The 24609-nt window shown below is 43.3% G+C and overlaps 1 protein-coding gene and 1 non-coding gene across 2 annotated transcripts in view; both read left to right on the top strand.

The window, feature by feature from the left end:
* LOC119647917 (neuronal calcium sensor 2) overlaps nt 1–24609 on the top strand; it is a 628794-nt gene that overhangs the window by 103512 nt on the left and 500673 nt on the right. The gene's annotated exons all lie outside the window — the stretch shown is intronic.
* Trnai-aau lies at nt 10455–10528 on the top strand. The gene has a single exon. It is a non-coding gene; the product is annotated as a tRNA-Ile (tRNA).

Genomic DNA, 24609 nt, shown 5'->3' with positions numbered 1-24609 from the left:
CTCATGGAACATTCCTCGTCCGACTTTACCTCAATCCAGCCCTCCTTAACACTCTTCAATTCCCTTGTCAAAAACATCCTTGAATACTGCTCTGTAGTCTGGTCCCCCTACCGCATCCGTGACGGCCGCGCTCTTGAAGCTGTACAACGCAAATTCACCCGGACCCTCTTTTACAAAAAGAACCTTCCACGGGTTGATTATCCGTCACGACTCCGCACCCTCAATCTCCCCTCCCTACAGCAACGCCGTATTTTCCTTGATATGTGTACTCTTTTCAAACTCTGCAATGGTCTGATGGACTGCTCCGCCAACTCGGATATTACTCTCCGTATCGCCTCGTCTCATGACACACGTAATGCGGACATTTTTGATGTGCCCTTCGCCGAGCTCGAGATTTACTTTCACTCTCCGATCCCGAGGTTTTGCCGGTCCTACAATGCCCTACAGCTTGGTTCATTTGACTCTATGTCCCTCTCTAGCTTTAAGCGCAAAATATGCCATTTGCTTGCTCCTCCCTCTGAGGACAATATGTAATAAGAAATTTGCTTTCTGTGTATTGTCCTCATTAAATAAATAAATAAATAAATAAAAGATGGACCAAATGTCAATGTGTCTACCTCGTTTATTATATATGGGGACCGTCCCTGTTTCTAACTTAGAACGATGTGATTGAATGTTTGGAGAAACCGTTTTCCCCATATGAGGTTTCATGTACCAAATTTTCTTTCCCTAAGTTGTGGTGCTGAATGATGCTGCATCCCTATTTATTTATTTCCTGAACTAAGGTTTTCTCCGGTGCTCTGAAGACCCAGATCTTCCCTTCTTCAGTGGAGTTTCTGGAAGTTCAATTTTAGGACGTTCCCTTCATGACCGTTTGAGTGATATCTCCAGGATATGGACGGCTTGTTGTTCTCTATTAGAACAATGATAAACTATGACGCGAGAATAAAATCCACTTCTATTTATTTGAAAAATATACTTAAAACTAAATCACTATAAATTAGTTTAATACACATTACTGTTATTACTTTTTGTGGGTCGGCGGGCGGGACTAAAATCTAGAATGAGATTGTTGACAAATGTCATTGTTGACATTTGTCACTCCTGTCTCATATCAGTCCGTCAGCTGTTACTGCGGCGATTGAATGCAGCGGCGGAGGCGAATTCATACTGGTGCCTAAGTTCGCGCCTCCGATGAGGAGCGAAGCAAATTGACCACGCGATCCTGCCAATGGGGGTCACCCGGCCAATTTGGCGTTCATGGGCGCTTTGTTAAAGCGGCCGCCGGCTCGTCGAAGGCCCTCAGCCTCAACAAGGAGACTCACTTGGGCCCGCCTCGGACGTCGAGTTTGAACGAGTGATCGCCTCTTTCCAGAATTCTAAATGGGCCCTCGTATGGTGGTTGCAGCGCCCTACGAGGAACGTCTACCTTAATGAGGACCTGTCTACACGTCCCAAGATCCCTGAGGATGTTGACCTCTGATGTCGCGTTTTGGGACGGTGGAGTTGGCCGCATTTTCGACACTGCGTCCCTGAGCAGACGCAGCATTCCTGAGTCGCTAAACCCTGCTCTGATGTCCAACACAGGGTCGGCGGCGAGGCGCAGATTCTCCCCGTACACCATGTCCGCGGGGCTGGCCGTGAACTCCTCTTGTTGGACTGTACCGGAGGCAGAGGAGGACGAAAGGTAAGGACTGCGATCACGACGGATTGTCGCGAACCATTAGAGCGGCCTTCAGCGTCCGCGAAAAGAGTAGATTCGAATTGCATTCCCCGGTCCGTGACGATAATAGCTGGAACACCAAAGCGCGGAATCCACTCTTGATAGAGGTCCTCGGCACATGATTGCGCCGCAATGTCCGACAGAGATAAACCTGTCGATAATTGTGATGCAATGCTTGAATCTGTGCGAGTCTCGCAAAAGGCCGATGATGTCGAGTTGGATGGTGTGGAAGCGGTTGGTTGACCTAGGGAATGCACCTACTTCCCTCCGGACGTGCTTGTTGATATTGAACTCCTAGTACGCGATGCACTGTCTCGCTCAAGAATTTATGTCCTTGTTCATGGACGGCCAGAAGTATTTTTCAGTGACTAGCCGATATTCGAGGCATAGCGCCTGCAATAACATTGTCTTTTCCAGACACGTCTTGAATATCAGATGTAAACTGGCTGATATAACTCAAGTGTCGAAGTTGGCGAGGGACGCTTTATCGGGCTTTTGTCTAATTGCGAACATGAGGAGCTTGTGGTCTGTGAACACGCTGAACGGCCTGCACTCAAGGGAGAAACGGAAGTATTTTATAGCGAGGTACGCGGCGAGTAGTTCACGATCGTAGGCGCTGTAGTTACGTTGAGTTAGGCTGCGCTGTTTTGAAAAGAATCTCAACGGTTGCCACATTTGATTCATCCGTTGGTGAAGAGTGGCTCCTACCGTTGTATCTGAGGCATCGACGGACAGAGTTAGGGGTGCATCTCGCTGAAGAAATGCCAGTAGTGTTGCATCAACAAGCTGTTGTTTGATTCTTTCAAACGCATGGAAGGCCTCAGCAGACCAGAAGTTTAACATGCCCAAGAACCTTCCCAGATCCTCTACCGTGGTTGGTAGGGGAAGGCTCTTTATCGCCTCAACCTTGTCTGGATCAGGTTGGATACCGTCAGGGGTTATCAAGTGACCGAGAAATTTTACCTGCCTCTGGAGGATGGTCTGCAGATTCACTGTGTCATTAAGTCATCAAACTCTTTTTTTGCAACAGCAAGCTTCTAGGGTGAAAGAGGACCAGTTTCAAGAAGCTTTGAGAGCTGGTAATGTTGATGCGGTGCTGCACATCCTGCTTAACTGACTGGGAGAAACTACTTTCCGTAGTAATGTTGCGATACTCTTTGAGGAGTGTGCGAATGCGGTGGTCGGCAACCTCCTTCAAAAATTATCGTCTGTAATGAGGGTCTATCAAAGCCTTGTTCTGCAAGACCACCAGCAGAACTAAGTAATGAAGGAATGAAGACCAGGCTCCCAAGATCTTTCCTACTGGTAAGCACATTTGTTTTTATTTAGAGGGTATGGCCTTAATGTCTAATGAGTTTCTCTCATTTTTTTTTTTTGTATTTGAATAGTCATCCTTTCCAAGCTTTGCCATAAGGCTATCTAAACATTTTGCCGAGAAGAAAAGAAAGCCAAACATGCTCGAGTCCGACCCATTCCATTTTTTACTATCTCGGAATAGATGCCATGCATCGAAGGAGACTATTTAGCTGCTCTGACTTATGCAGTAGTTCTGACCCCTGTTTCCTTCCGGTAATAAGCAAACCTGACAGAAAATCATGGGATAGGTGCACGGGGGCAAATTTTTGACATTTCTCCTCATGTCATTAATCTGGTATTGTAAGATGATCAAGTCTGAGTATCGAATTGTGTTAGCATGGTTGCTTCTAACTATTATATGGTATCTGAGCATTAGCTGTTGGGTTTGTTGATCCTTTGTTTTAAAAGGGGCTAGCTCCCTCTAGCTCCCTATCCAATACCAACAATTTTACTGAATTAAGGCGATAGCTTTTGTATCACAAAGATAGGAAGATGTAACTTTATCAGCATGAAACTGAAGATGCTGTATTTTCCGAGTTTTTAGCGTTTTGTGCAAAACAAAACTTTATTAAAATTAGCTTACTGTCTGTCTATATATCACACCTATCAGAAACGGTTACAACTGTTGAAATGAAATTTGGCAGAAAAGTGTAACATAGTTTGACGTTGAGTTTAAGAGGGGGTTCATATACATGCAAAAGGGGGTCTCGATTAGTACTTTCCGAAACCAATATTAGTTTTGACATTGGTTGCAAAGGGGAGAAGAGCGGGGGTCCGAAAAGGTTCAGTTATTTCAAGCATCCATTCTCAGAAGCTACAAAACCCAATTTTGAAAAACATTATAGTGGTCCATGCACATGGTATCTATGCCTCAAAATACTATCCATACCGATACCTGTTCAAATAAAGATAATAAAAATATATTAACCATATTACCCTCGCACCCTAAGTTTATCCTAGAATCAAGTTGCAGTCAAAAAGGCTAGACTATAGAGCACAATACTACCAAGTTCGGTGAAAAACGTACTATTACTTACAGTGTTATAATAGGTCAAATTTTTCAGTTTTGTGCAAATTTATTGCATTATAGGACTTTGAATATCAGCAGCATACTAAAAGGAATGATCTGACAAACTAAATGCATAAACCTTACGAGGTAGGTATAAATGGGATAAATGTCCACTCAAAACGGTTTTCATGCCTGAAGCCTTTAGCTTCCGGTTTCTCGACTTGTTGAAGTAATTGTGGTTCCGTATATGCTAAAAAAGAGTTAGTTCATTAGTTTTTGCCATAACCTGGCTTCAATGCATGTCACTTTAAATTCGATTTCTCTGAGAGTGCAGCTTCTTTCTAATCTCTTCTCCGCTCTGCTTTGGGGTAAGAAGCTCTCCCCCTTTCGTTTATTCTGTTGAAGGCTTTGAAGGAGGCGTTGTGTTTGGACGTTTCAAGCCCTCAACTTCAACTGGTTTTTTAAGGTTTTGTGTAAACATAAAACCTTATTAAAATCGGTTTACTGTCTGTCTGTCTGTCTGTCTTTTTTTTGTCATCGTTGGAAGGTGGAAAGGTTCAAAACCTACTGCTGGCTCCTGCCAAACAGTTATGTGAGACTTCTACTCACTAAAACCACCTCCTTCTTCTTCCACTCTCCCCACGGGACTGCTATAAGCATTGCATCGTGGGGCTGGATCAGTTCTTAACTGCAGCGCATTATTGTTCGCTGCCTTTCTTGCTTTCTTCGCAGTTCTTCATGCCTTAACTGTTCATGAATCATTTTCAGCTCAATTACCACTTGATTCCAAGCCTCCGTTGATTCCAACATAAACTCCACTATATTTCCAGGTGTTAAGCGCCTGTCTGCGATCGCCTCCAGCCTAGTTCGGTGTGCTGTAAACCTTGGGCACTCAAACACAATATGCTCCGCATTCTCAGCCACGTTACCACATCTTGGGCACCATGGTGACTCGTCGTGTCCAAATCGATAAAGATAAGCCCGATAACCTCCATGTTCACTTAAAAACTGCGTTAGCTCGTAGCTTAGTTCCCCGTGATTCCTTTCCCTCCATCTTCGAATGTGTGGAATGATACGGTAGGTCCAACGGCCAGTTTGTGCCTCGTTCCATCTCTTTTGCCATTTTGCTATGGATTCTCGCCGTGCTAGTTGCCGTCGAAGTACAATAGACTCACCGATTGCATACATATTGTCGTAGAGACGCCGACTTTCATCCGCCAAGATGTCTATGGGGATTGTCCCTGCCAGTACATATGCTGCTTCTCCTGATGTCGTTCGATAAGCACTGCATACCCGGAGTGCACTTAGTCGATACGCCATTCCTAGTTTTCCGCAGCTTGATTTGTTTTCCAGAACGGTTGCCCAAACTGGAGCTGCGTAGAGTAGCACGGAACTAACTACCCTTGAAATAAGACGACGTCGACTTTGTCTTGGTCCACCAATGTTCGGTAGTATCCTCGAGATCGTTACAGCGATGGAAGATGCTTTAGTTGCAGCGCACTCAATGTGTTTTTTAAAGTTGAGTCTTTTGTCAATCATTACTCCCAAATATTTAGGCGACTCTTGGGAGTAAATTGTTTTTTCACCAACTTTAATTTTCACGGTCGTGTCTTTCCTTCTTTTGCTGATTAGCACTAGTTCCGTTTTATGTTCAGCAAGTGATAGACCGGACTTTTTCAACCAGGAATTGATTTCCCATATCGCTTCATTTGCATAGATTTCGATCTCGTCTAAGCGTTTTGCCACTATTGTTACCTCGATATCGTCCGCAAAGCCAATAGTTGTCACACCGTTAGGAAGGCGTAGCGTCAGCACTCCGTTGTACATAATTAACCACAGTAAGGGACCTAAGACAGACCCCTGTGGTACGCCGCAGGTCATTGGGAATAATTTCTCTCCATCGTCCGAGTCGCAATATAATCTTCTTCCAAGAAGAAATGCAACAACGATGCGTACAATGTACTTTGGAACCTTTAGTTTGGTTAGAGCCTCTACGATTTTCGTCCACTTTGCAGTGTTGAAAGCATTTTTTACGTCGAGGGTCACCACTGCGCAGCATTTGTCATCTTGTATTGCAGCGCGAGCCAGGCCAGTCACCATGCTGATTGCATCGATGGTTGATCTCCCCTTACGAAACCCGAATTGCTTGTCGGATAGGCCTCCTTCCTTTTCCGCAACAGCGAGCAACCTGTTGTATAATACTCGTTCAAATAGTTTACCAATGGTATTGACCAAACATATCGGTCGATATGAGGAGGGGTCTCCCAATGGTTTACCTGGCTTCGGAATAAGTATCAACTTTTGCAGCTTCCATTGCTCGGGGAATTCTCCTTCTCTAAGGCATGTCGTAAAAACTTTGACAAACATACCTGGTGCTGACCTGACTGCCACTTTCAGGGCGATATTCGGGATTCCATCTGGCCCTGGGGTCTTATTTTCAGCGAATTTCCTTGCTGCATCAAAAATTTCCTCTTCTACCATTTCAGGAATTTCGTCGGGGTTTACATGCACTTTAGGCAGATTTGTGTAGTTCAAATCCTCTGGGAAGAGAGTGTCCACTATGTTTTCTAGTCATTTTGGGCAGGTAATCGGTGGGGAGCGCTTGCCTTTCAGTGATGACATTACAGACCTGTAGGCGCCACCCCATGGATCAAAATCAGCTTCGTTACACATCAGCTTGAAATGTTCGAATTTGCTCTTCGTGATAGCTACTTGCAATTTTTTCCTCGCGTTTTTGTATTGCATGTGCAGCTCAACGAATTCAGGTTGATTTCTTCTGCGCTGGGAGCATCTCCTAGCTCTGAGGCAGTTTTTCCGACATTCCTCAATTTCTGAATTCCACCAGAAATTGGGATTTCGTCTTCGGAAAGCGCTACGCCGTGGCATACAGGCATCGCATGCCCGCTGCAATTTTTCCGCGGCCTGTAAAGCTTTTTCTTGTGCGCTTCCCGATACCAATGTGTCATCTAGAAGTACCTCCTTGAACATTTTTTCATCGAATTTGTTAGTTACCCAGCTCATCGTTATTCTTTTTGGTGGCTTCATATAATTCCTACGCGAGGTTTGGAAGACAATAGCCTGATGATCGCTGTGTGTGTACTCTTCGCTAACATGCCACTGCAAGTCTTTGATAAGGGTGTCACTGACGAAAGTGAGGTCTACTACCGATTGCAATTCTCCCCTCCGGTATGTGTTGACTCCCCCAGAGTTCGCAAGTACGACATTTAGACGCGAGAATGCCTCTAGCAGTATTTGCCCCCTTGCATTTGTTTTTCTGCTTCCCCATTCTTCTGACCATGAGTTGAAATCACCGGCAATTATTTTGGGATTATAGCGGCTGGCATCAAAAGATAGTTTCTCAAGCAACAAAGTGAATTCCTCCAGCGTGAGGCTCGGGGCTGCGTAACAACTATAGATGTATATACCTCCTATTGTGGCACGTGTGAATCCGTTCTCTGGATGTTTTTTTACATCTTCTATAGCACGACTTCCGCAGCTCCATATCGCGGCTTTGCTGTTTTTGTCAGCGACCCATACTCCGCTATGAAGATTTTCATATTGTTCGCATACAATAGCTACGTCGACATTATTTTCAAACACGCTCTGGGAGAGCAGGTCTTGGGCCGCTCGATAGTGGTTTAGATTTAGTTGCATAAACTTCATTTGTGCTTATTTATGAACGCCTTTCTGAATACTGGGCAATTACTGCTTCCTGCAATGTGGGCGCTGTCGCTATTTTTCATTTCGACACAGAACACGCATTTGGGCTTTCCGTTGCAATCCTTCGCAAAATGGCCTTGCTCTCCGCACTTGCGACACAGACTAGATCTGTCTTGTGAGCTGGTACAGGCTTTCGCAATGTGGCCGAACTGCCAGCACTTAAAACATTTATGCACCTGACTTTGCTCTCGTATCCGGCAAACCACGCATCCAATACGAACTTTACCTGCTGCTATCGCCTTTTTTGCTGCTTCGACTGTCTGTCTGTCTGTCTGTCCGTCACACGCATTTTTCTCGGGAACGGTTGTAGCGATTGACACTAAATTTGGTAGAAAGGTGGGAACTGTGAGCGCTCACGCATACAGTGAGTTACATCCTTTTACGTTGAATTTAAGGGGGGGGGGGGTCCCCATACATACAAAAGGGGGGTGTAAATTTTTTTTTCATCAAATATAGTCATGTGGGGTATCAAATGAAAGATCTCGGTTAGTACTTTTCGAAGCCGGTCTTAGTTTTGACATTTGTTGGAAAGGTGGGGAGTGCCGGGGGTTGAAAGTGATCATTCCTTTAAGGGGGCCATTCTCAGAAACTACCCAACCGAAAAATCTGAAAAAAATCAGGGGGCTGCCACTATATGGTGCCTGGGCTCCGAAATACCTTCGATAACGATATCTCTTTAAATAAAGTTAATAATGGTATATTACCATAATTTTTAATAATTGACTGCAAAACCCCCCTTAAGTTCATGCTAGCACGACGAAATTTCACGATAATATAGAGTATAATATAGAGCATGATCTTACCAACTTTGGTGGAAATCGCACTATTACTAAAAAAGTTATAATACGTCAAAGTTATGGCTTCTTCGCAAATTCAAGACTATGAATGTCAATATCATCCGAAAGTGGATATTCTCACATAATATATGGATATATTACGTGCTACGTACTAAGAAATACACAAAACCTTTCGTACCTGAAGCGCCCAGCTTCCGGTTTCCCGACTTGTTTATCCTTTACTTCGTTTTGCAAGCGTCGTTGTTGACAGAAGAGTCCCTTGGGTTGATTATGCGTCCCAGTATGCATACTAGTTTGTTCCCACCTTTCGTCAAAGTTTTCCTTTACTTTGATGTCTGGACGTTGTTCTTGTAATGTTTCTGGACGTTGTAATACCAGGAGGTATAGCAACATCCATGTCCTTCCACTGCCATAGTCTAATTTTCATATAGAGATATCAAATGAGCTGTCTTCATAACATCAGTTTCCTTCTCTTTCGCTTTTGCTGGCAAAGGTGAAGCAGAAAAATCTGTCAGCTTAAAATTTCACTTTATTTCTACCTTCGTGGTGGCGGAAGCTTCCTTACCTTCGTCTTCTATTTACTGGAAAAAATAAGCTATGATGCCGCAGATGGGTTGTCCGTAATCGAGCTCTTAACTTCCCCCTCTAAGGGAGTTTTGGTACTCCCAACAGGCTTCTATGGTGGACGTCAGTACGAGCATACAACTTGATGTCATCTAAATACATCGAGTATGTAACTCGCACTTAGCACGTACAATTTAATTGCAAAACCGTGCCCTCTAGGATTATTCAATAGCCATGAAAGGGGACTCAACGAATCGCCCTGGAAGATGCCTCTTCGTATATTGATAAGCTCTGAGGTATTGGTACCCTCAGATAAACGCACTGATAAGGTGGTATGCCGCCCTTTCATGACTGTCGCCAAAAAATTTATTGGGATTGGGATTTTATTGGGATCAATGCGATACAGACGTAGGACATCGATTAGCCAGGTATGCGGGACGCTGTCGAAAACCTTAGCATAATCGATATAGCAACTAAAGAGTTTTCTTTGGTCTCTAGTTGCTTGTCCTACAACTACCGAGTAGATAATAGGTTGCTCTTTACCCCTTGACCCGACTCGGCAGCTTTTCTGCTCCTCGGAAAGAATATTGTTGGTCTCGAAGTGCGCATTAACCCACTAATAATGGATGTTATGGATTTGCAGAGAGTTGGCAAGCAAGTAATCGATCCTGCGTCCGCGGGGTCCTGCATCGTGGTCTTTTTAGGAAATTCCTCCGGTTAACTAATGACCTGATTTATGCTATGTGTCAACCGACTGTGTATGCTGGTAAATTTTTTATACCAGAAATACTGCACCCGATCCAGACCAGGACCTCTCCAGTTCATCGAGCTGTTTATGGCTCGCTGAACTTCCTCTTCGGTAACATCCGAAAAATTCATGCCAGGCGTAGTAACATGACGAATGCCTTCGGCGGTGATTCACTCAGCATGCTCAGAATGCTTGAAATTAGACTATCAAAAAGCTCATAAATGAAGTTAAACAGCTGTTTATCCACATCTAAAATTTGATTCCTCAATGCTTTTCGGCTATAAATTTGTTGAAGGTCTACTTCAACAATACAAACATCACAACCCTCGCCAAATATTTGAATGTGACGAGAAATGATGTAATAAAAAAGAAGATAATCCACTATTTAATTTCATCAATCTATTTGGAAATGCTTATCATTTTTGCGAAGATTCGATTGATAACTGTCTTTATTTGAAAATAAACCTAGGTTGTTATATATAGGTATGTAGATAAGAAAAAAATTGAATCAGATTCTCGTTTTAGTGCCTCATGTGCGGCCCATTAGCTCAGTTGGTTAGAGCGTCGTGCTAATAACGCGAAGGTCGTGAGTTCGATCCTCCCATGGGCCATTATTTTTAAAACTTCCTCGCATGTCAAATATTTCTGTGAAGATTTTGATGTCAAGCTAGGTGAAGCCATATTTCTTTAGCGAAGTTTTGCATTCAATTTACACATTTATTTAGAACGGGCTAATCAATGGAAGGAAAAAAATATGCGTTGCTTGCTCGCATACTGATAGTTATCACTTTAAGCCTTTGCTGCCAACTTCAAGTCAATCAATATCTAAATGTCGAAATAATTAGATAATTTTATTCGCTGCGAATAAAAATACTAGCGGCAAAAAGGGAAAACCGTCTAATTATTTCAACTAAATATCAGTAGTCTCCTGGCTTTCTCCGGCAGTTTTGCGATTTTCCAGTTTCTTTCCCTTAAAATCCTTTAGACAAATAATAAACTAATTCCAGTTTGATAAATCCATATACACCTTTTAATCTTTAGCTCTCAAATATATTCTATTTCTTCTATTATTGTTATGTTTTTGCTGTTATTATGGTCAACTAGATGGGAGGTAAGAACATTGGATGACGAAAGGATGATTGCGGGTAAGACTAATCATCTGATTGCTCATGTAAACATTTCTGATGGCGCTTTATGTATTAATTGGAAGGAAAGGAAAAAATTAAACTTCCATTGTTAGAAATGAATCCAGTCCCGTGGGGAAGGAGGAAAGAAGCATGATGTTATTCTTTGCTTTCTATGGTAGAACGGCCGGGGCTATCACCTATGTTACGAGTTTTCTATCATTTGGCCTAAAAAACAAGCTTACCTTTGCGATTTTTTTAAAGATTTATTGATTTAATTCCTTTTGGGTTACATCAGAGGGGGAGATTCGTGGCAAAAAGGCATAATTTTGTGAATTTTTTTTGACGACCCAGTTAAAATCTATTTATTAGAACCAGTGGTACATTATGATGTGGCATTCGAAGAATATTATGTAAATTGTTCATCAGGAACTATTAAAAAATAAGGCAATGACAGCAATTATTTGGAAGCGTCCCGGAGAAAAAGTAGAATTGCAGTGCTCCTCATAAGTCAGTGTTGGATTATCTAAAATCAAAAAATCAAAGTTCTTTCATTAGATAATCGCTTTCCCCAGGTAACGTAGGGACGTTTTTTTTTAAATTTCAATTTTTCATTTTTTAGAAACATTTTGAAGTGAAAAACGTGATTTTTGGGGAAAAAATCCGCTAATTTATTATTTCAAAATAAAAAATTGTAACAAATTTGAGAAAAACTCTCCAGCGTTATCTCATAAATTATGTTCAGTGCTTTAAAATTTTGAACACAAAAAAATTTGGCATATGCGAGTTCTATCGGATTAGCTTACAATGAGTCGTTGATGCCAGCTTCACAAAGAATGTTGCTATCATCCATGATGTTTAAAACACCTTTTTGCTCCTATCTAAGACGAATCCTCCCTGCTTAATCTGTTTTTTCAGCCCCTGGCTCCGGTCGTTTTCTCGCGCCACTACTCATTCTCATGTCTTGCATGATGGTTAGTAAAGCAAAGGGCCTTCATTGAAGACACACGCTGCCACATAAACTGCAATTTCAGCGATGACAGAGGTTGTACCCTGATTTAGTGAGATTTTCCCATTAAGTTGGTTCAAAATCCCATTGTTGTTCTGCATAAAACCTCTGACACAATGCTCCAGAAGGTCATCTTTGCTCAGATCTCCATAGATAGGGTTGATAGCATCCAAAAAATACTTGCGAAGGGAAATATATGTATATTTGAACGAATCGAATCCATGCGTCCTCTTTAACCTGGCCCTCGAGAAAGTGATCCGTGATGCTGAGGTAAATGCAAGAGGTACGATCTTCTTTAAGTCCACCCAACTACTGGCCTATACTGACGATATCGGCATCATGGGAAGAACCACCCGAGACGTACAAACTGCCTTCATCCAGATCGAGCAGGCGGCAATTGGGGCGAGATCTTGGGCTGCACATCAATGCAGGCAAGACAAAATATATGGTGGCAACGTCAGCACCGAAGACGAATCAACCAACAACATCAAACCGCACTGGTCAAACACAAACACGAAGAAGAATAAGGATAGGAGAATACAACTTTGAGACCGTTGACAATTTCTCCTATTTAGGGTCGAAAATCACAACCGATAACAGTTGCGATGAGGAAATCCGCGCACGGTTGTTGTCAGCCAACAGAGCCTATTTCAGCTTACAAAAACTGTTCCGCTTGAAACGTCTCACCATAGGGTCAAAGCTCTTACTGTACAAGACTATGATCTTGCCAGTCCTCATGTATTCCTCGGAAATTTGGGCTCTTAGCAAGAAAAATAGCGAACTTTTGGCCGCGTTCGAGAGAAGAATCCTCCGAAGAATTTTTGGCCCCCTGCATGAGGATGGACAATTCCGTAGCCTACACAATGACGAAATCTATGAGCAATACCATGACCGTCAGGTTGTGGATAAAATCCGGCTCAATAGGTTACGGTGGGCGGGTCACTTAATCTGTATGGATGAGGATGATCCCACCCGGAAAGTCTATAAGGGCAATATCTATGGTAGAAAAAGAAGACGAGGCAGACTCTGCCTAAGGTGGAGCGATAGCGTAGGTCAGGACGCTAGACAGCTTTTAGGGATATCGAATTGGTGGACCTCGGCGCAAAACCGGGATGTCTGGCGCTCCTTATTAAGGCAGGCCTAAATCGGATACCGGTTGTTGCGCCGTTGATGATGGTGTGATTGTATTTGAAGTCCCATCAATGATTTGGAAAAAAAGGTTTTGGTTTAAAAAATGTTGGTCATCTTGGTGTGGCCAGAGGTCTCTGGCATTCAGGTGATACTAGCTGGCGATAGCTAACACACTTTTGTCGTTTTTAGAAGAATGTGATTTTTTTTGGACGACGTGTTATCAAAAGTCTGTTTTAATTTTTATTATTCCAAACGAGGAGTTGAGGCGATTTGCATATTTTGAAAGTAGATGATTTTGAGAGGACACCTGAAAAAGGATTCCGTGAAAAGCACTTTCTTTCATAGGTATTTCGGAGCGGGAACAACTGTGGCCTTTTCGAGCGCTTAGTGGCGTGTGACCACTTCGCTCACTAAGTGGCGTCAGGTCGTGTCCCAAGGAATTTCGACAAGTTTTCAGCATGTTAAAATTCCTATTGATTCCAATATTGTACAGTTGATGAAATCGATGTACACGAATTATATGTTAGAAAGATTTTTGGGTGCGCACATTCAAAACAGCAACGAATTCCATAATAGCTTTATTTGGACTTTTGCCTGCCCAACATTTGTACTCGGGGAAATGAGTGGTTGAAATTGCTACCCCCCTAGCAGTAATGATCTGTAGCGAAGGTTTTTTGTCCACTTTGCAAGTTATGGACATATTGATGATTATTTTTGGGCAGACGCATGCGGCTTAACTCGGCGTGAAGTCCATCTACTACTCAGGGTCAGTGACGCTGAAAAAGGACGCAGATTCAACAGAGAAAGGAAAATGCGACCAAACGGGAACATTTTCCTAATGAGGAAAAAGAATTCTACGGCCTTGACACTGCGCTAAGGGGCTCTAAGGGGTTAAAAAAAACTGCAAATTACAATTTCTTATAAAATGATGCATATTTTTGGAAAATTTCAAAATAATATAAATCCCGAACAGGAAGACAGCCGGAGGACTTATTAATAAGAAGTACATTTTTTTTATTTCGAATAGACATGATGACCATTCGGGTGCCTCAATGTTTCCCATGCCATTTTGACAAGGACTCCGATAGGGACATTTCAAGGACATAGGGAAAACGATGTGTATTTTTCAGAAAAAAAAATTTTAAAAAGTCAAAAGATATACAAGTTTGTGGTTCCTTTCCAATTAATTTGCAAAAATAGGCCTCCAATTTACTCTTGACGGTAGAAGACTTTCTTAAGGACTCCACGATATGACAAAAATGTCAATTTAAAACAGACAATGCATTGAAGCCCGTCCAGCTGTAGAAGCAGGGTTCATGGATGTCTTGCGCGTTCAGCCATGGTATTATATGTACGTCAGATATAGTCTTGGTTTTCTACTATTCTTGTAGCATTTGACATATGCGCTAGGGCTTAAGAATACATTCAAAGTCTTCTCTGCCTCGGATAGGGGCTGACCTCACACATTCCACCATTGACTATCGAAAACGGGCTATGATTGGTCCGGAAGGTGCGCACGCTCTTCGACAACGGCAGCGAGGTTCCACAGAATGCTCGCTCTCTCCAACTCGAGCAAGAATTACAACGATATATTCTGGGCCCAAGCGAAATAAGATCGCAGGACTCTGGAGACTGGGGAGACTTCCTAAAGGTGACATTCTGATCGGGATAGGTGATCTGAATGGTGGGCTGTGACAACACCTTACTCGGACATGTGGGGAGGTTTGTGGAATTCTGTAACTTCTACCGCCTTGTCATTAGTGGCACATTCTTCGAGCACAGAGCTGCCATTAAAGGGTTTCAAAGGACCGACACTGTACGAGCAATTAGATCGAAAACTTCTCGATCAGTAGTAGATTGAGTTGTTGTTTCTTGGATATGTGTAACAAGAGCGGCGCAGATATCTTCCTTAAAAGGGATCACCATTTTGTGGTCGCTTACATTTGCTTGCGTGTTTCGTCCGCCACTTCTACTGGGGTTGGGGAGTTAAGACCCCCTCAAATTGTACATCGACCGCTTGCATTATCCAGCTGTCGCTCGATAGTGAGTAACTCGCTTGCGAATATCATCACCATTGGACAGCCATCAAAAATACTCTTTTCTACAGTGTTGCGCAGGTCGTCGACCACTTCCCAAAGGAGCGTCAGAATATCTGGCTGACAGAGGAATCGTAGAAGCGGACCGATTGAAGGCTCTATTGACCGCTGCGGGTGATAGGAAGCGTGACGCGCTCTAGCTTCGATATCGAGCGAAATCCGGAGAATTTCAGCGAAGTGTGCGCAATGACGAAAGGGAATTTGTTATTACGCTGATCGGAGAAACGGAAGATATCGCAGAACGGAATGATTTCAGAAGTCTATACCGCATTACGAAGGAGCTGGTTCCTCCGCTTGTCGATGAAGTGGCTAGCGACCGTAGCATGCGGATACGGACTATTCCTCCAAGCAGAGGAGAAATAATTTCAGCTGTTAGTGCACTTAAATGTAGAAAAACCGCTGAACTTGAGTTTCCCCCCGGAGAGTTATTTATCTCTGGACCTGGTATAGTTACCGCAGATTTGGTACTTCCATTCATACGGAAATCTTGGATATCTGAGACTTACCAGAGAGCGGGATGTGCTACCGAGGTAAAACCTTGGAGGATTTTGAGGTCCTAAGCGGAGCTTGGCACAGTAGGCATCACTTTCCCAAGATGGTCGGCTTGTAGGGCGCTTCATGGGCACTTGGCGCAAATCAGTAGAGGAGGAATGCGTGCATATCAGCAAATCGTGAGGGAGCTGAAGCGCACTTCAGGTAACTGTGAACGATGGTGCGTAAATGTGGTTGACGCCCTGATTGGCAACTACAGACATAATCGCGGTCTAATCTGCTCGCCAGATTTATCCTCCTTATACTGCTATGCTTCTATGATATAATGGTCTCCTTTTCATTCGATATTCCCCACCGGTTTTTTGACAATTTATCGAGTTTCCCCAAGGAAAATACCATCAGAACTGTTCATCATGTTTATGTAATACGAAGTGTTAATTGTCCAATTTGACGGAGTTCTGTATTTTCCCATGATTCCCATGAAAAGTTATTGCTTTCCTGACTACTGCGTTAAGTTATCTAATCGCAGTTTTAAGAAGCACAACATGTACCACAACCATTGAAAATCCATAAGATATGCGATGCAGCTTCGAAATGCAAATTCTTTTGCATCTATTGTTTGCACTACACAATAGATGCATTAAATTGCATTGCTCTCTCAATCACTAACCAGTGTTATTGCCGGATTGCATTGCGAATACAAATCACATTGCATTGATTGCTACCCTGCCAGGATTGTCGCATTTAAATTGTATCTTGCGCTTCATCACGCTTGATTTTTGCTTCCGGCTAAGCTTTCATACCAGCAACCCTTGTCTGTACTGTGTGGTTGGATTTGGACGGTACAAGGAGGGATTTATCTGCATATCCATTCGTAACCGGGTAATATGCATAAATGTTGTAGCGACTAAATATTTGGTCAGGCTTTACAAGCTTCTACAAACTAAACACCGAAAGCTTATTAGGTTGCGGGCCATATTTGCTTGTAGTTAAATTCAATAAACTCGTATTCGTATTTCTGTACAACACCTCGAATTTCGATAATACATATTTGATTTGGAAATCGACTTAGGTCTCGTCCAGAGAATAGTCGTAGGTTGTGTGGAACCCCCCAGGCTAGGGCAAATGTTTATCTTGCCTAATGGAATGCTGCTGGCCATATTTTTGGTTCGGTTTTTATTTCATTAGTTGGACCTAGTTTCCAATATGTTGATAGTTTGTAGACATTAATATCTTTTTTGCATTCATGTAAGCCGCCCTTTCAAAGGATTCCCTATCTATTTACCTATTAAAAGCAGAGCACGTCCCGGTTCCCTTCTTGAAAAAGTGATAAGCTTTGCTATTGTCAGAAGTTCGTTAATAACTCCACTCACTCCAACGCTTCCTTGGCTCAATGTGCTACTTTCCTCGCATATTTGTCCTCCATTTATTCGTTCCCATCGTCTATGTCCTGATTTTTCAGGAGAGAAGTTTTCCATTTTCTTGCAAGTTTTTTACCAGAATTCTGTGCAATCCGTTCAAGTTTTCCTAAGTAGCAGGGGAAGTTGTATTTAGAGCAACACATTTTAGATTTCAGCACAGCAGAAGCAGATGTAGCACAAGGAAATATTTCGTACGCTCTAAAGGAAGTTTTTCAGGAGGAATTATTGTATCTTTTTGTTATTGACGTCGCTTAACCTCGAGCCTATAAAATTCGCTGACGTCTGACCTTTTGTTGAGTGTAGCAAAGTTTGAAGAAGTTATTGTTAGCATAACATAACTTGGAAGTTAAAGAGAGTTTTCACTGTGCGCACATGTGAGACTTAATTTGTTTGTGACCAAATTCAAGCTTATTTAAATGTTTTTTAGCCCCGGAAAAATGATGTTGCAAAGTAACCTCAGTTTTAAAATCTATGGAGACTATGAAATTCAGTGCCATTAAATTTGGGCGGATCTACCAGAAAAATTAGTGAAAAGTTGAAGGCGAAAGTTATTGCGTTCAGACTTGCTTACAATATTATTTCTAAGAGCCTATTATATAGTGGCCGACATTAACCAAACGTCGATTCGACGAAAAGTGCTTTAGCTCTGTCCAGGCCTTGTTGAGAAGACTACACTCTTTCTTTACTACTCTACCTTATGATTCTAGGGCCCCCATTCATCGACCATCCAGGGAAAGTGGATTTCATTGCGCGGCGTAGCCAGCTGCAAACTTGATCCGTCTCTCTGGATGAAGTTATCAAAATTACCAATCGTCATCATCCCGCGTAGCCACGCCGCACGAGATACAAGCCTTCGTTTCTCTTGGTGTGTCGGTCGTCCTTGCTGATTGCTTCTCATCGCCATAGGATGTCCACAGACAGAATGGAGGTAGGTTCCTCAATGACAACCGTGGCGGGTACCATTGTTTTGGCGTAGAAGTGCGGCAGATAGGTTTCGCCAGCTGGTGGCGCAGGTCGCTCTAGCTAGCGCCACAATGGACGCAACACGATTTAATTACGCGCTTGTCGGGATGGATGAGGGGACAATTGGGTTTATCGCTGACGTGCTCGAGGACTTTTCCTACCAGAGGCCAAATCAGCAGCTTATTATGCGCCTGTCAGTGAATGTTACTGGCAGAGCTAAAGTTTTGTGACAGAGCGATTGTTGTGCGGAATTAAGTAGTTGGGTGGGTACACAGTCTGCACCGAGTTGCTGCAGTTTTTCTGGCTGCACACAGCCCATCCTAGCATGCGCAGATTCTGCGCCCCTGGACATGTTAGCTGCCACCCCAGACAAAGTCCACGAGGTCCACTCGCAACCCGTGATTGTTCAGGTATGACACGTCGAACCACGAAGCAGCGACAGTCGGGCGATCGGGTAGTAAGTCATTAGGAACCTCGTCGAAAAGGCCATAAAATGTACCAGCCCCTGCATTTTCTCGCCACAAAAAAGAGACTCGCCTGGAGCTCTGGCGACGACTATCCGAAATGCAGCACCATGTCGCTTCACGATTTACGACCCCTTGAACTGGCGCTACTACCTTGTCGATACAAGGGCTGGAGTCTTGATCTTCCCGCATTTTGAATTCATAAATTAACACCAACTCGCGTTAGCAAATTCTTCGTCGATCCGAACGTAAGTCCACAGATAGGTAGATATGAGTTTAGACCATCGACAAACATTTTCATGGCGCTTCATTGACGCGGATACCAGCACTCTCACCTTAGGCACTGACTTCATGTGCCACTATGGATTGCTAATTGATCTGCACAACAGATCCCTCGTTGACCCCGGAATACTCCTTTAGGTCATCAGGAAGAAGCTGCACGCTCAACACTCTTTCCATCGTATTTAAAGATGTTGCCGATCCATAAGTGCATTTTTCAATGCCTCCGTGGTCTAGCACTCAACGTTAAGAAGTACAAATCCTTGCAAGCGCTGGTGAGATTTCTCGGCCACCTGATTATCCCTGCATCCAAAGGGCGAGCGATCTTGAGCTTCCCGTTTCCGAAAACAGTTGGCCGCAAGTTGTAAACAGTTGTAGTGCGGAAGGTAAAGCCATCAGCTCCCGCTAATCACACGAAAAACGTAGTTGAAGTGCTCAGTGATCTCAAATCCTGCGGGCATGTACTCATTAGCGCGGACGCCGTCGCGCGGAGTAAAGTCCGTATCATTTTATCCTAGAGGATGTCCCTGGTCCAATTAAAGCTTTAAGTCCTAGAAGAAGGCACACCCAGGAAAAGGGACGTGCGATACATCCATTTTGACTTGCGCGGCTAAGCTGGGGGAGCCATGCAGCTGGCTCCTCGCCGAAACATCCTTTGATTTCAGCTGAGGGTGGAGTGCTGTGACGGAGCGAGCAATTTGTGTCACGAGTTAGAATGAAAATAAAGTTGATAACAATAAGCCTGGTAGTAACATAAAAGGTATATTCGGAAGCTAGAATTATATGGACCATGGGTAGCTTGAAATCATAAAGATCACCCATTTCAGAGCACATTTTATCAGCACTTCTTTAGAGCGTAATAGCTTCTAGACTTTTGGACCGTAGGTCTCCCATTGAAAGTGGTAAGCAAAGATGTTATATATCGAGGACATGAAGGCGAGGAAAAGTTGTCGTTGCGGATATTAAAGAAAGTCCTAAACTATGATATCAAAACCAAAGTTTCAACACATAATTTCTTATATTTGTGTCATGCATGCATAAGACGCTGGAAGGGCACTACGTCACTTGACAAATGCAATAGAAATAGAAGAGGCTGCCTTGTGTGCATTGTGTGCGGCGTCTGCAGAAATAAGGAACGCTCTTATCCATAAAGTGGTGAAGGCTCCTTTTGTCTTGTGAGTGGAAGGTATTGAAAAATAGGCTAGTGGACCTACTGTAGCCATAAGGAAGACCAAAGGTTGCTTAGACGATGGGATACAATCACCATTAATGTAAAATATCATAGTGGTCGAACTTCTGGAAGAACTGAAATAGGAGGCTCAGACTATGCTGATGACGTAGTATTAATCTGTAGGGGCAAATCCAACTAGATCTAAGAGTGAAGGAGAGTGCTGGAGAGTGTGGCTGAACATAAATTGGATGAAGGTCGCCACAGTTCACTAGGTAACTCAAAAGCTAAAACCCTTGAGAGCCATTGGTATGATGGATATTGAGGTTAAATATCCGCCAATCATTTAAGATAAAAATTTAACCTAGAGGAGCCATGTCAGCAACGCTACCAAAGCGTAAATGTAACTCAAAAATATTACGGTGGATATTTTCTGTAAATGTACGACCAATGGAAGTCCTGTCAGTTGCGCTTGGACAGTTCACAGGTAAACTTTGTCCGAAACGAGTTGGTCTCGGCTGTTAGCCCGTGATCAACTGACAAACAACGGTGCAGCTAGTCGGTAAAACGGCAGGAAGTGCAGAAAGGCCTGTGATATGAGTGGGATAAGGCGGCAGCTCGTCGGACATGCTGTCTAGGTAGTGGGTGTCCTGTTTACCATATGAATTTTATGTCCAACGCTTCTCACGGCCAGGGATCAACAGATGTTGCCATCTAGTTTGCCGGTATGTATAATGAGTTTTCAGTTCAAGAGACGGCCGGATGGACAGTTGACTTTTCAGTGTTAACTGATAGGCCCGCCAGAATACGAAGCAGGTGTAGAATATCTTTTGTCAGGAAATACTTCGAGTTAGTGAGTTCCATAAACACATAAGTATATTTGCCTACTTCAAGGTCGCCTAAGATAGCATAACAATAACTGTACACGGTCAAGAAAGAATTCGGTATTCTTTCTTTCTTTCACTCAAAGTCTTCTCTGCTTGTCGTAAGAAAAGACTAAAAGGGATAGACATTTGTGGGCTAGCAACCTGCAAAATTTTGAAACTTTATTGCTACCGAAACGTCAACACACCTCGGATAGGTGCTGACCTCACCGCAAAGACCTTTAGCTATCGGCCCATGATTGATTTTTGGAATGTGTGCACGCTCCTAGGCAAAGGTTGGGAGGGTCGTCGGAATTCTTGCTTCCTCCAACTAGAAGATATAACATAAGCTGAACATTCTGGGCCTAAGCGAGGTAAGTGGTGGGACTCGGGAGAGTACTCCTCTCGCATGCCCTCGAGCAAGAAGGCAGTTCCAGCAATCCCGGGGAAGACCCGATCACGAGGAGTATGAAGGACATTTTCGGACGTTGCGTGCAGAATAAATGAGGCCATTCGTAGGAGTAAAAGAGATTACTTTAGGCGACTGTGTGTGGACACCAACATAAACCCCTGGGGCATGTCCTGAAAAAGTTGAAGGGCAAATGTCGCGCTGAAGCTGGCGGTGGGGACCAGACCTGATTGGTTTATAAATACTTTTGAGACGTGCATGGCGGAAGGCGTATTTCCTCCGCAATGGAAAAGGCAAAAACTGGTGTTGTTGCCCAAACCCGGCAAGCCACTGAGAGACCCAGTTTATTGGACACTATAGGGAAGATGTTCGAGCGCATCATCTATAATAAATTGTTCCCAATTGTGGAAGATTGGAAAGGTCTTGCGAATGAACAATATCGCTCTACTGTTGGCGAGGTGGGAGGAGTGGTGGACTTGGATCGAGAGGCAATGCTTTCTGGCAAGTGCTATGGCGTGGTTACACTGGATGTAAAAAATGCATTCAACTCCGTCAACCGGGGCCGCATTAAAGAATCATTGGCTAGAGTTAATGCATCTGGTTACTTAGCTAAGCTAATTGAGAGTTACCTGTCGGACATAGCTCTCTGGTACGTGATGGACGACGGACCCGATGAATACATCATCACAGCGGTGGTACTAAAAGGCTTGATGTTAGGCTCTATACTCTAGAATGTGATGTATAACGAGGTACTCTTGCTTCCCGTAGCACGTCGGTCGATTTTGCAAATGACCTGACCATATTGATCTGTGCAAAACTCCCGGAGGATGTGGAGGTTTATGCCACCGAGATTATCATGGCTGGAAGGCCCTGGCTTCGGGGGGGGGGGGGGGGCTTACTGAGCCTGGCGGCGGAGAAGACAGAGACAATTCTCATTACAAATCGCCAGAGAAAAAATACCATCAGTCTGTGGGTTGGAAGCCATATGATCGTCTCAAAGCCGACCATCAAACACCTTCGCGTGACTCTTGATGCCGGGCTGAGTTTCAAAGGGCATATATCGTACCCCTGTGAAAAACCTGCAAAGACCACCACGGTTCTTGCCAGGATGATACCGAACGTAGGTGGGCCAAAACAGTGCAGCAAGCTGCTGATAGTTGAATTAAAGATGAATTCTGCCCATCGTCTGGTTGCACTGAGGCTATGCAGCGCATGTCCAACTAGTTCGAATGATGCGGTGTTCGTAATCGCAGGGATGGTCCTTATTGACCTAGAGAGGAAGATGCGATGTCTGTTCAAACGGAGGCAGGTGTGTCCGCCGGGAACGGAAGCAGATCACCGACGAATGGCAAGAGAGGAGATGCATAGACTCTGGCAGCGACGGTGGGCCGAGGTCGGTTTGCATACAAGCTTATTGCTGATATTAGACTTGACCGAGGACATGGGGGGTGAACGATCACTGGCTGGAATTCGTCACTGGACACTGTGGTTGCTACCGAACGTGTTTACATCACATCGATGCGGATGATTCCACGAGCTGTTACAGATGTGCTGGGATTCCGGACAACCCGGAACATATGATGTTTGAGTGCCTGAGCTTCTGAAAGGAGAGAAGAAGCTAGATCGAGGCCCTGGTAGACTTCAGGCTCCTGAGAGAAGCACGCGCACGGATGCATTTATATCCTTCTAAAGGAAGGAGAACCCTGTACAGGTTGGCAATTGGGGATGGGAAATGTTGAAATCTTAGAAACTAAGATTTGGGAAATCTGATCGCAAGCTTGCAACCAAACGCACTGTAAAGATTTCAGTAAGTTGAGTGCTATAACTCCTGACGTTTCATTATTATTTGACGTGAGTGTATCGAATGTTAGTAAACTCCTTCCAGTAATTAGGATTTTGAGTCCATATTAGTAAAAATGTATTATAGATTAGCTATCAACTCCTGAGATATAATTGACAAAAACCCCTATGTGGAGCATATTGCGATTTTCGCACCTACTGGACATCGCTGTCCGTTCCTGGTCATGGGCCTGTGGTTGATACAGGCGGATTTAAAGCGAAAGCCGGCCTACTTTCTATCGATCAAGCTTTTGGACTGTCCTTGGATGCGTTCCAGGATTTTATTGCGATTTTTGTATCAGCAGGAACAGTTGTCCGCTGAGCTGGACATTTGTCAAACAGATGAGTTGAATTTCACTTGAACAAAACACATTATCTTATAATTGACAGGAATTCGTGGATTTCAAGAAAGACATTCTCCTTGACAGTGCAGTAGTCGAAGAGGTTAAATCTTGGTTTTTTGTCCATGTTCGAATTTTTGTTTCGGTGGCGAATATTTCTGTTCGTCTTTGTGCTGGTCCTGCTGTTGCGAGGTGAGGTACCTTACCAAAACTGGAAAAATGGTGGTAATAGAAAGGAGACAATCTGAATATCCTTACAAAAAAGTAATCTGGTCTGCAATGAGAATGCTTTTAGTAAATGGCCCAGCCCCCTGATTGCCTGGTTGCAAAGCTGTAGTCCATTTGTTGGGTAACGCCTTGTTTGTTTTTGCCATAATCCTTCACCGGTCTATCGAGTTCAGTTTGGATATCGCTTTAAACTTGACGTTTATCGACGTTGACGTTTTATCAAATTTAGGCGACTATTCTAGATGTGTGTAGAGATCTTGAATTTTTAAAATGAAGGAGAGCTATTTATCCTCCTTATGCAATTCTCGAATGAACGCTCTTCTAAATTTAGAGTAATTATAGATTGTTTGTAGGGAACCGTCAGAAATAGAGAGACTTCTTCACGTCAGCCCACAATCTAGTTTCATATTTCGGGTTTCCTAGATTGCAACTGGTTATCCAATTCCTGTTTAATATTGATCTGATACTTATCTGAATTTCGTTAAACTTCGAGTAATTGATCTTTTGCTTTTCAATTTCACCCGAATATTATAAATTCAGAATATCTTGGTCGCAAATCACTGAATACCCTTTTGAATAAATCGATTAAACAAATTATGTAAATGCTTGGATCATCGATTATGGCTCAATTCCAGAAAGAAACTTTTAATTTAAAATAAATTTCAACTTTTCCCGCTCAGTGAAATTTCCAGTATGAAATTTTCATGACTAACACGAAGTTTAGATTGGAAATTCGTGAGAGGGAAACCTGGGGTTTTGCCATGACCGTTTGCGGCGCCATGCTGCCTGTATTAAACACAACCATCTTATGAACCATTAATTATTCAATGTAAATAATACTTCTTTCCGTTTGGATTTGCTCATC

Source organism: Hermetia illucens, chromosome 2, assembly GCF_905115235.1.
Source record: "Hermetia illucens chromosome 2, iHerIll2.2.curated.20191125, whole genome shotgun sequence".
NCBI classification, from domain to species: Eukaryota; Metazoa; Arthropoda; class Insecta; order Diptera; family Stratiomyidae; genus Hermetia; species Hermetia illucens.
The sequence above is the reverse complement of the archived record's forward strand: the minus strand, read 5'-3'. Positions and strand labels throughout refer to the sequence as shown.